The following is a 10082-nucleotide window of genomic DNA, read 5'->3' as shown; positions in this document are numbered from 1 at the left end:
TTCTGTTTTTATCATTTACCTACTCGAGGACGAGCAGGAATTAAGCTTGGGGATGCTTGATACGTCTCCAATGTATCTATAATTTTTGATTGTTCCATGCTATTATATTACCCCTTTTGGATGTTTATGGGCTTTATTTTACATATTTATATCATTTTTGGGACTAACCTAGTAACCGGAGGCCCAGCCCGTATTGCTGTTTTTTTGCCTATTTCAGTATTTCAAAGAAAAGGAATATCAAACGGAGTCCAAACGGAATGAAACCTTCGGGAGCGTGATTTTTGGAACGAACGTGATTCGGAGAACTTGGAGTGCAAGTCAAGAAGCAAACGAGGCGGCCAGGAGGGTGGAGGGCGCGCCCCTGTCTCCTAGGCCCCACCGGTGGCCACCGACGTACTTCTTCCTCCTATATATACCTACGTACCCCGAAAACATCCAAGGAGCCGCCGAAACACAATTTCCACCGCCGTAACCTTCTATATCCGTGAGATCCCATCTTGGAGCCTTCGCCGATGCTCCGCCGGAGGGGGAATCGACCACGGAGGGCTTCTACATCAACACCATAGCCCCTCCGATGAGTTGTGAGTAGTTTACCACAGATCTTCGGGTCCATAGTTATTAGCTAGATGGCTTCTTCTCTCTTTTTGGATCTCAATACCATGTTCTCCCCCTCTCTTGTGGAGATCTATTCGATGTAATCTCTTTTTGCGGTGTGTTTGTCGAGATCCGATGAATTGTGAGTTTATGATCAAGTTTATCTATGAGAAATATTTGAATCTCCTATGAATTCTTTTATGTATGATTGAGTTATCTTTGCAAGTCTCTTCGAATTATCAGTTTGGTTTGGCCTACTAGATTGATCTTTCTTGCCATGGGAGAAGTGCTTAGCTTTGGGTTCAATCTTGCGGTGTCCTTACCCAGTGACAGAAAGGGTTGCAAGGCACATATTGTATTGTTGCCATCGAGCATAAAAAGATGGGGTTTATATCATATTGCATGAGTTTATCCCTCTACATCATGTCATCTTGCTTAAGGCGTTACTCTGTTCTTATGAACTTAATACTCTAGATGCAGGCAGGAGTCGGTCGATGTGTGGAGTAATAGTAGTAGATGCAGGCAGGAGTCGGTCTACTTGTTGCGGACATGATGCCTATATACATGATCATGCCTAGATAATCTCATAATTATTCGCTTTTCTATCAATTGCTCGACAGTAATTTGTTCACCCACCGTAATACTTATGCTATCTCGAGAGAAGCCTCTAGTGAAACCTATGGCCCCCGGGTCTATCTTTTATTATATTTGCTTTCAATCTACTTTTATTTGCATCTATATTATAAAATACCAAAAATATATTTATCTTATCATATTATCTCTATCGGATCTCACTTTCGCAAGTGGCCGTGAAGGGATTGACGACCCCTTTATTGCGTTGGTTGCGAGTTCTTTGTTTGTTTGTGTAGGTGCGTGGGACTTTCTAGGAGGTTCCTACTGGATTGATACCTTGGTTCTCAAAAGCTAAGGGAAATACTTATGCTACTGTGCTGCATCACCCTTTCCTCTTCAAGGAAAACCAACGCAAGCTCAAGACATAGCAACGGCTCATGCTGATGCTGAGGACTTGGTCAGAAAATGTGACAGTTGTCAGAAGTTCTCACGTCGAGCTCATGTTCCGGCTCAGGAGTTGAGGATGATTCCAATCACTTGGCCGTTTGCAACTTGGGGGCTTGATATGGTTGGACCTTTTAAAAGGTCCAATGATAAGAAGACCCAGCTGTTGGTGGCGGTTGATAAGTTCACTAAGTGGGTAGAGGCAGAGCCAGTCAGCAAGTGTGATGCAGCAATGACGGTTCGATTCATGAAGAAGGTGATCTTCCGTTTTGGCTTTCCACATAGCATTATAACAGACAATGGCACTAATCTCTCCAAAGGTGCTATGAAAGAATTTTGTCAGCGTGAGCATATCTGGCTTGATGTGTCGTCAGTGGCTCACCCCCAATTTAATGGTCAGGCTGAGAGAGCCAATCAAGAGATCCTGAGAGGTATCAAGCCCCGACTTATGGTTCCTTTGCAGAGGATGCTGGGTTGTTGGGTGGAGGAGTTACCTTCCGTGTTATGGAGCATTAATACCACCCCCAACAGGTCTACGGGTTACACGCCTTTCTTCATGGTTTATGGGGTAGAAGCAGTTCTCCCTAGTGACATCCGTCATGACTCACCTCGGGTGGCGGCTTATGTTGAAGCGGACAATGAACAAACACGTTAAGAGGCACTAGAACTGTTAGATGAGAAGCGGGACATAGCGGCAGCGCGTTCGGTGATTTACCAGCAAGATCTGCGTCGTTACCACAGCCGCCGGGTTAAAACCAGAACTTTTCAAGAAGGCGATCTGGTGCTCCGGCTTATCCAGGATCAGACTGATATGCACAAGTTATCCCCACCTTGGGAAGGACCCTTTGTGGTCAGCAAGAATCTGAACAACGGGTCATACTACCTTATTGATGTTTGAGAGTACAAAGACTCACGTAAGTCAGAGGAGGAGACCCACCAGCCATGGAATATTGCTCATCTTCGGCCTTATTACACCTGAGCCACATGCTCTTCTGATGTACATATTTTTTACAATGTATATATCATGATCAATATAATAAACCGGTATCCCTGTTAAAGCAGGGCCTCTGTCGTTTTTTCCTAAATGAGTTTTTGGTTACATGGGGGCTTCCGGTTTATGCTTGAAGTTATGATTACCCTTTGAATTGGCTTATCAGCCAATTAAAAAAAACTTGGGGGCTTGCCACCCAGGTTAAAGGGACCAAAGAGAGTCTGTTGCAAAAGTACAACTCAAACATATGTGCCCCTTGAGCACAGATTCTAAAGACCACATGTTGCTATAACCCTTGTGATAGGCTTAAAAGCCAGGTGTATTCACCTAAAACCCCGGGTTATCCTGCCTGTATGCCAGATGCTTCTCCATCAGGTAATCCTGATTGACCCGACAAACTCTTAACAGTCAATCTTTTCAACAAGACCCTGAACTTGTTAAAGTTAAAATGCCGGTTTGTCATGTGAGGGCACAACTGATGGATAGCAAGGAGAAGCTCAGGCTGATAAAGCCGCCTTCCTTGAAACTTGGATAAATCGGCCTGTGATGCAGGATGCTACTCTGACCCTGCGTACTCTTGATAAGTCTATCTTTAAATAAGAACTGAACTTATCTGGGTTAAAATGTCGATTGGGTAATGTGAGTGCCAGCTCACTGAAAGCGCGTACCTTCCAGTGGCTAATGCTAGTTTCATTGAAGAAGATATTTTGTCTTGGCGGCCTATGAAAGCCTTGGTTTTTTCTGTTGATTTGATTTGAACGTCTTTTTGCGATTTTCCTCTTGTGACATAGTAATACATGGTTGAAAACCAATAAGGCTTATAATGCCTTATGAGTCATATATGACATTATCCGGTGTTTATTAACCCGACCTGGTTTTTTGACTATAAGTCGCCAGTATGAGATAAAGATAATCCGGTGTTTATTAACCCGCCTGGTTTTTTGATTATAAGTCGCCAGTATAAGGTAACATGATATCCAGTGTTTATTAACCCGGTCTGGTTTTGTTCATAAGCCGGCAATATATATTTACCAATGCTCAAAGTTTGGGTTATCACTCTTATTACACTGGCTTGATAAACAAACAGTGATCAAATATCATAGGTACTCCTAAATCCAACTTTGGTTATAATTTATGATTATTTCTCCATAGCTTTATATATTGGGTATGATAACCCGTCCAACGGTAAACCGCCAGGGCACTTTTTACACTGTTGAATGCAGAGACAGATTCAAATTGCTCATATCATAAGCATATGCGGCATATTTAAAAAAAGATGGAGGAATAGCAGTGTCATGAAAAGTAAATATGCACGATGGCATAGCAGATAAAGAGTTTCAACTAGCCTATTACAAGGCGTTTTGATGCCCAAAAGAATAATTGTTCTCAACAAGTCTTCCAGAATGCAGAAGCTAAACCGGACCCCGGTTTATGAATCTTCGCCGGGCTGACTTGAAGGTTCTGGATCATCCTGCGCCGGTTCATCCTCCTCCTCTCCACCCAGTGGCTAGAAGTCAATGGTTGCCCAATCGATCCCAGTTAGGGCTTTGAATACAGCCTCATAACTTATAAGTGTGGAGGAGTCAACGTCAGGGGCATAGGTATGCTTACGGATTGGAGGAATAAGAGTTGGAGCATCATAGGTTGGCGGATTAACTCTCTTGTTGTCGGCGTCATAAATCGACTGATAATGTGAAAGATCGGTCTCTTCAGCCAATTTGCTAGCCAATGGGCTCATTTCCTTCGTCAAGGATCGGAGGTCGTCATTATCAAAGTCTGACCCATCCTCCTTAATGCTCGGATAGCCGTTTCCAACGTCAGTCGGATCAAGATCAGGTATCCACGCTTTAGACTGGGTTAGTGCGGTCAGTGCACCTGCCCTTGCAGCTGATCTCTTTACCTCTTCAAACCGGGCAGGCATCATCGACAACCTCTCTAATGTTTCCTTGATCAAAGTTGGGGTGGCTTGTTATGAGAAGCTGTCCAGATGATCTGTTGTGCGCCAGTGTATAATTGCTCTATAAGCGTATAGGCAGCCTTCATTTTCATCCCCATATCCGAGCCAAGATGAGCAATGCGAGATCCTGCATCATCACAAACGTCGGTAAACCGACAGTTTATGGAGAATACACGTTTAAAGATTATGAAGAAGTTATTTACCAAACCGGCAGCAGTCATGGCATTCATTTGCCGTTTTAAGCCAGTCAGCTCCTCTGTTACCGGATTAAGGGCCGCTTCAGCGTCCTCAGCCCTCTTCAGCAGAGTTGCTTTCTCTGTGTCCCAGCCGGCCCGCTCGTTTTTGAAGCTCTCCTTCAGTTTTTCCATTGCTGCTAAAGCGCCGGTCAGTTGCTCTTTGGCCTTGGAAGTTTCTGCTTGTTGATATTTGATATTCTCATGAAGGTCGGCGATTTGGGATTCTTTTTTGCTCAGCTTAGCCTGCAAGAGACATATAATTTATGAGTTACTAGTACATATTTGAAGTACCAAGCACATAACAAGTTATACACTTGGCACTTGGGGGCTAATGCTTATTGCTTCTTATCAATTTTTTTACAAGTCCCAAGCTCAATACTAGTATTATTCTTGGCACTTGGGGGCTAATGCATATCTATTCAAGTTAAAACTATGGATTTTTCTCCATCAATCAGCTTGGTGGTCAATCGGTTTACAAAGATGTTCAACAAGAATTTTGAGCCTGATAGGATAAAAGTCCCGGTTCATCTAGAAAAGATAAACCGGCCCTTGGGGGCCACACAGGTGAAATTGAAGGATTATTATTTTAAAAGTACCAGTTCATCTTGAAAAGATAAACTGGCCCTTGGAGGCTACACGGGCAAAGTTGAAGTATGATTATTTTACAAAGTCCCGGTTTGTATTAGCATTATAAACCGGCCCTTGGGGGCTACTCGAGTTGACATTTTAAACTGATCATAAGGGAAGAATACTTATGCAGAGTTAACAACATTTACCTCATATCGCTCTGTCATCATGTGCACTAAACCGGCTTCATAATCACGGCTTGTGTACAAACAGCTTAAAAACCCAGAATGAATATCTTGGGCACTGAGGTGAGCATAGCTTTCCAAGTCCACTTTCCACTTGTCTTTGTCAACAGCAGAGATTTCTTCCTTGGCACTGTGTTTGGAGAGAGCTATGGGGTTGCCAGGGGATGTGTAACCAGGGCTAGTAATTACAACATCGTCAGTTTTGTCATTAGTAGCTTTATTTGAGCTTGGCGGGTTATCAGCATGACCCGTCGGATCAATTTCCATATGTTCAGCTTCAGTTTCTTGATCTTGCCAGATTATTCACTTTAGCCTTTTTACTGGCTCTGGCTTTGGCCCTGAAAAGTAATAAAGTGTACATCAGGTCAGTATACAGATCAAGTATAAGATATGAAGGGTCAGTTAATATGCTTACGCAGGAACCATCTTGAGGGTTGGAAGTTGCATTCCTGTTGACTCGCCAGAGGAAGAATGAGAAGTCCCCTGATAATTGGAATCAGACGGGTTAAGAGGTTGTCGAAAATAGCCCGCCTTGGGGTAAAATATGTCAGAAATATGTAAGACCTCTGGACGATGTTTGCGAGGTGGAGGGTTTGGTCAACCGGCAGAGGTGATCATGTTGCCACTATGCCGGGTTGTGCGGCGAGCTTCATGTTGCTGTTTCTTCAAAAGAAAGTTGGGATCCAAGTAAGCTAGAGGGTGTGAAAATCTTACTTTCCGGTTTGCTTGACGGGTTTTTTGTGTTGGCAGAGGATCTGAACCGGAGGAAAGAATAATTACCTCTGCATCGCCAGCATGGCTACCCTCAGCGTCATCCTGATAATGATCATTGTCAATGAGGTGTATGAAAAAGGAGCCAAGAGAATCAAATCCTACCTCTGACTCCTGGTTATCAATGTCATCATCGATGTTCAGTTCGGTGGATTCGGCGGTTTTCTTCTTGGCAGGTTTCTTCGTGACCTTGGTCTTGGGGCGAGTTGGCTTGGCCGGTTTATCCCGCGGCTTCTTTTTCCAGAATGGATCATCACCCTGTTTAAAAATTTGAAAAATCATAAGGGAGTATTAAGAATATGGTGCAAACAGGAGTTGAGCAGTCCTTACAGCTGGCGGTTTATTTGTAGCACAGAAAGGACTAAGTCCTGTTTTGCTGCACTCAGCCACCAATACATCCAGCATTTTCTTGACAGCTTCAGTAATTTCAGCGTCAGTCAACTGAATGTCAATATGGCGTTGAGGATCTTTTAAGTCCCCTGTATAATCACACATTAAACCGGGGTGGTGGCTCAAGGGTAAAATACTCCAGGACACCCAGCAACGGACGAAATCAACGCCTGTTAAACCGTTTGCCACAAATGCTCTAAGCTTTGAGAGCTGTGGCACATATTTGGCTCGTTCCTTTCCACTGAGTCTTTGGGGAAGCGGATGTGTACTGCTTAGCCGGTGAGCACGATAACCCGGCAAAGGATTTTCATCAGCTGGAAAGGTATCTCGGCAATAGAACCAAGTTTGATTCCAGTCTTTAGGATGGCTATGATGGTTGGCATGAGGAAAGCTGACGTCTTTCCTCTTTTGGATGGACACCCCGCCAAGTTCTGTGTTGGGCCTGTCCACAAATTTTGTGCGGCGGTTTAAGTGATAGAGGTCTCTGAACAATTCAACCGTGGGCTCCTCTTGCAGATACGCTTCGCAAAACACTTGAAAGTTGCAAATATTGGATACGGAGTTAGGTCCTCTTGAGGGTGTAGTTGGAGGAAGAAGCACGTCACGGAATTTTTTTGATACGGGAGGGCTAAATCCTCGACTCAGATGATCAGCAAAACGACCACTTCTCCTTCCTTGGGCTCACGAGGACATTCAGAACCAGGGACTCTCCAGTGGATCACTTCCTTTTTTGCTAAAGCGCCAGTGGCGACACATCCGCTCAGCCTTTCTTCTGTGACCCGGGATTGAACCTAATTGCAGGAATAAAACGACTTGGCCATTTATTAGATAACCCGAAGGAAGGTTTCTGCCGGTTTAAGATTCATGATCAAACCACTAAAGGTTAGAAGGCGGAAAGTATTAAAGCATGTGAGTATGATAAACCAAAGAATGATGTTATCAAGTTATAGAGATGAATAATTGGTGGTTTAAGAGGGGACTAATGGTACATAGCAGGTTATTATTTTTTGAAGATAAACCGCCCACACAGATATTGAGAGTATAGATCTGAAGTTGAAAAATGGCTAAGTGCTGAAAAACAGATTTCACAGATTGGTATGGCAATTTCGGATCTACCACGTGTCAGAAGAAGAAAAATATTCAGACCTAAATATTGGTACTTGAGCAGTTTATGAAGTTCCAGATTAGGTTTTCTATAGAAGAAGAGATGATCTGATAGGAAAAGAAGAACTATAGTTACTACCAAACAGAGAAATATCAAGTTTAAATCAGCTGTTTATGTTACGGTGAAGAACAAGCGAAGAACATGGACGAACATTCATGAGATTGTGAGAACCCTAATCAGATCTACGGAGGAGAAGAGGAGGAACTTACTGAGGTTGTCGAATGGCGGAGCGCGCGAGTGGTCTGGTCTGAACAGGTTGATGCAGCGGCCAAGGTCGAGGCAAAGGTGAAGCTCGACGGCGGCGGCTGAGCTCGAGTACCAGGGCGTCGCGAGGAAGGTCACGAGACGAGGAGGCACGGGGGGGGGGGGGAAGTGAAAGGGACCCCCGTTCCTATTTATAAGGTGAATGGATAAGTGGTAAGCGCGGGAATCGAGGAGGTCAAAAAACGGATCTGTAGATGTGAAGATGATGTCTACTACGCAACCTTCTTCTTGTAGACGTTGTTGGGCCTCCAAGTGCAGAGGTTTGTAGGACAGTAGAAAATTTCCCTCAAGTGGATGACCTAAGGTTTATCAATCTATGGGAGGCGTAGGATGAAGATGGTCTCTCTCAAGCAACCCTGCAACCAAATAACAAAGAGTCTCTTGTGTCCCCAACACACCCAATACAATGGTAAATTGTATAGGTGCACTAGTTCGGCGAAGAGTTGGTGATACAAGTGCAATATGGATGGTAGATATAGGTATTTGTAATATGAAAATATAAAACAGCAAGGTAACTAATGATAAAAGTGAGCGTAAACGGTATTGCAATGGTAGGAAACAAGGCATAGGGTTCATACTTTCACTAGTGCAAGTTCTCTCTACAATAATAACATAATTGGATCATATAACTATCCCTCAACATGCAACAAAGAGTCAGTCCAAAGCCACTAATAGCGGAGAACAAACGAAGAGATTATGGTAGGGTATGAAACCACCTCAAAATTATCCTTTCTGCTCGATCTATTCAAGAGTCCGTAGTAAAATAACACGAAGCTATTATTTTCGTTCAATCTATCATAGAGTTCATACTAGAATGACACCTTAAGACACAAATCAACCAAAACCCTAATGTCACCTAGATACTCCAATGTCACCTCAAGTATCCGTGGGTATGGTTATACGATATGCATCACACAATCTCAGATTCATCTATTCAACCAACACAAAGTACTTCAAAGAGTGCCCCAAAGTTTCTACCGGAAAGTCAACACGAAAACGTGTGCCAACCCCTATGCATAGATTCATTGAACCCGCAAGTTGATCACCAAAACATACATCAAGTGGATCACGTGAATATCCCATTGTCACCACAGATAAGCACGGCAAGACATACATCAAGTGTTCTCAAATCCTTAAAGATTCAATCCGATAAGATAACTTCAAAGGGAAAACTCAATCCATTACAAGAGAGTAGAGGGGAAGAAACATCATAAGATCCAACTATAATAGCAAAGCTCGCGATACATCAAGATCGTATCACCTCAAGAACACGAGAGAGAGAGAGAACAAACACATAGGTACTGGTACATACCCTCAGCCCCGAGGGTGAACTACTCCCTATTCGTCATGGAGAGCGCCGGGATGATGAAGATGGCCACCGGTGAGGGATCTCCCCTCCGGCAGGGTGCCGGAACGGGCTCCCGAGAGGTTTTTGGTGTCTACAGAGGCTCGCGGCAGCGGAACTCCCGATCTAATCTTGTCTCCGAAGGTTTTAGGGTATATGGAGATATATAGGCGAAAGAAGTCAGTCAGGGGACGCTCAAGGGGCCCACGAGACATGGGGCGCGCCCAGTAGGGGGGGTGCCCTCCACCCTCGTGGCCACCTCGAAGCTTCCTTGACTTCAACTCCAAGTCTCCTGGATCACGTTCGTTCCAAAAATCACGCTCGGGAAGGTTTCATTCCGTTTGGACTCCGTTTGATATTCCTTTTCTTCGAAACACTGAAATAGGCAAGAAAACAACAATATGGGCTGGGCTTCTGGTTAATAGGTTAGTCCCAAAAATAATATAAAAGTGTATAATAAAGCCCATAATCATCCAAAACAGATAATATAATAGCATGAATGCTTCATAAATTATAGATACGTTGGAGACGTATCAGCAT

Source organism: Aegilops tauschii, chromosome 7 (genome assembly GCF_002575655.3).
Source record: "Aegilops tauschii subsp. strangulata cultivar AL8/78 chromosome 7, Aet v6.0, whole genome shotgun sequence".
In the NCBI taxonomy this organism is placed as follows: Eukaryota; Viridiplantae; Streptophyta; class Magnoliopsida; order Poales; family Poaceae; genus Aegilops; species Aegilops tauschii.
Note: the sequence above shows the minus strand (reverse complement) of the source record.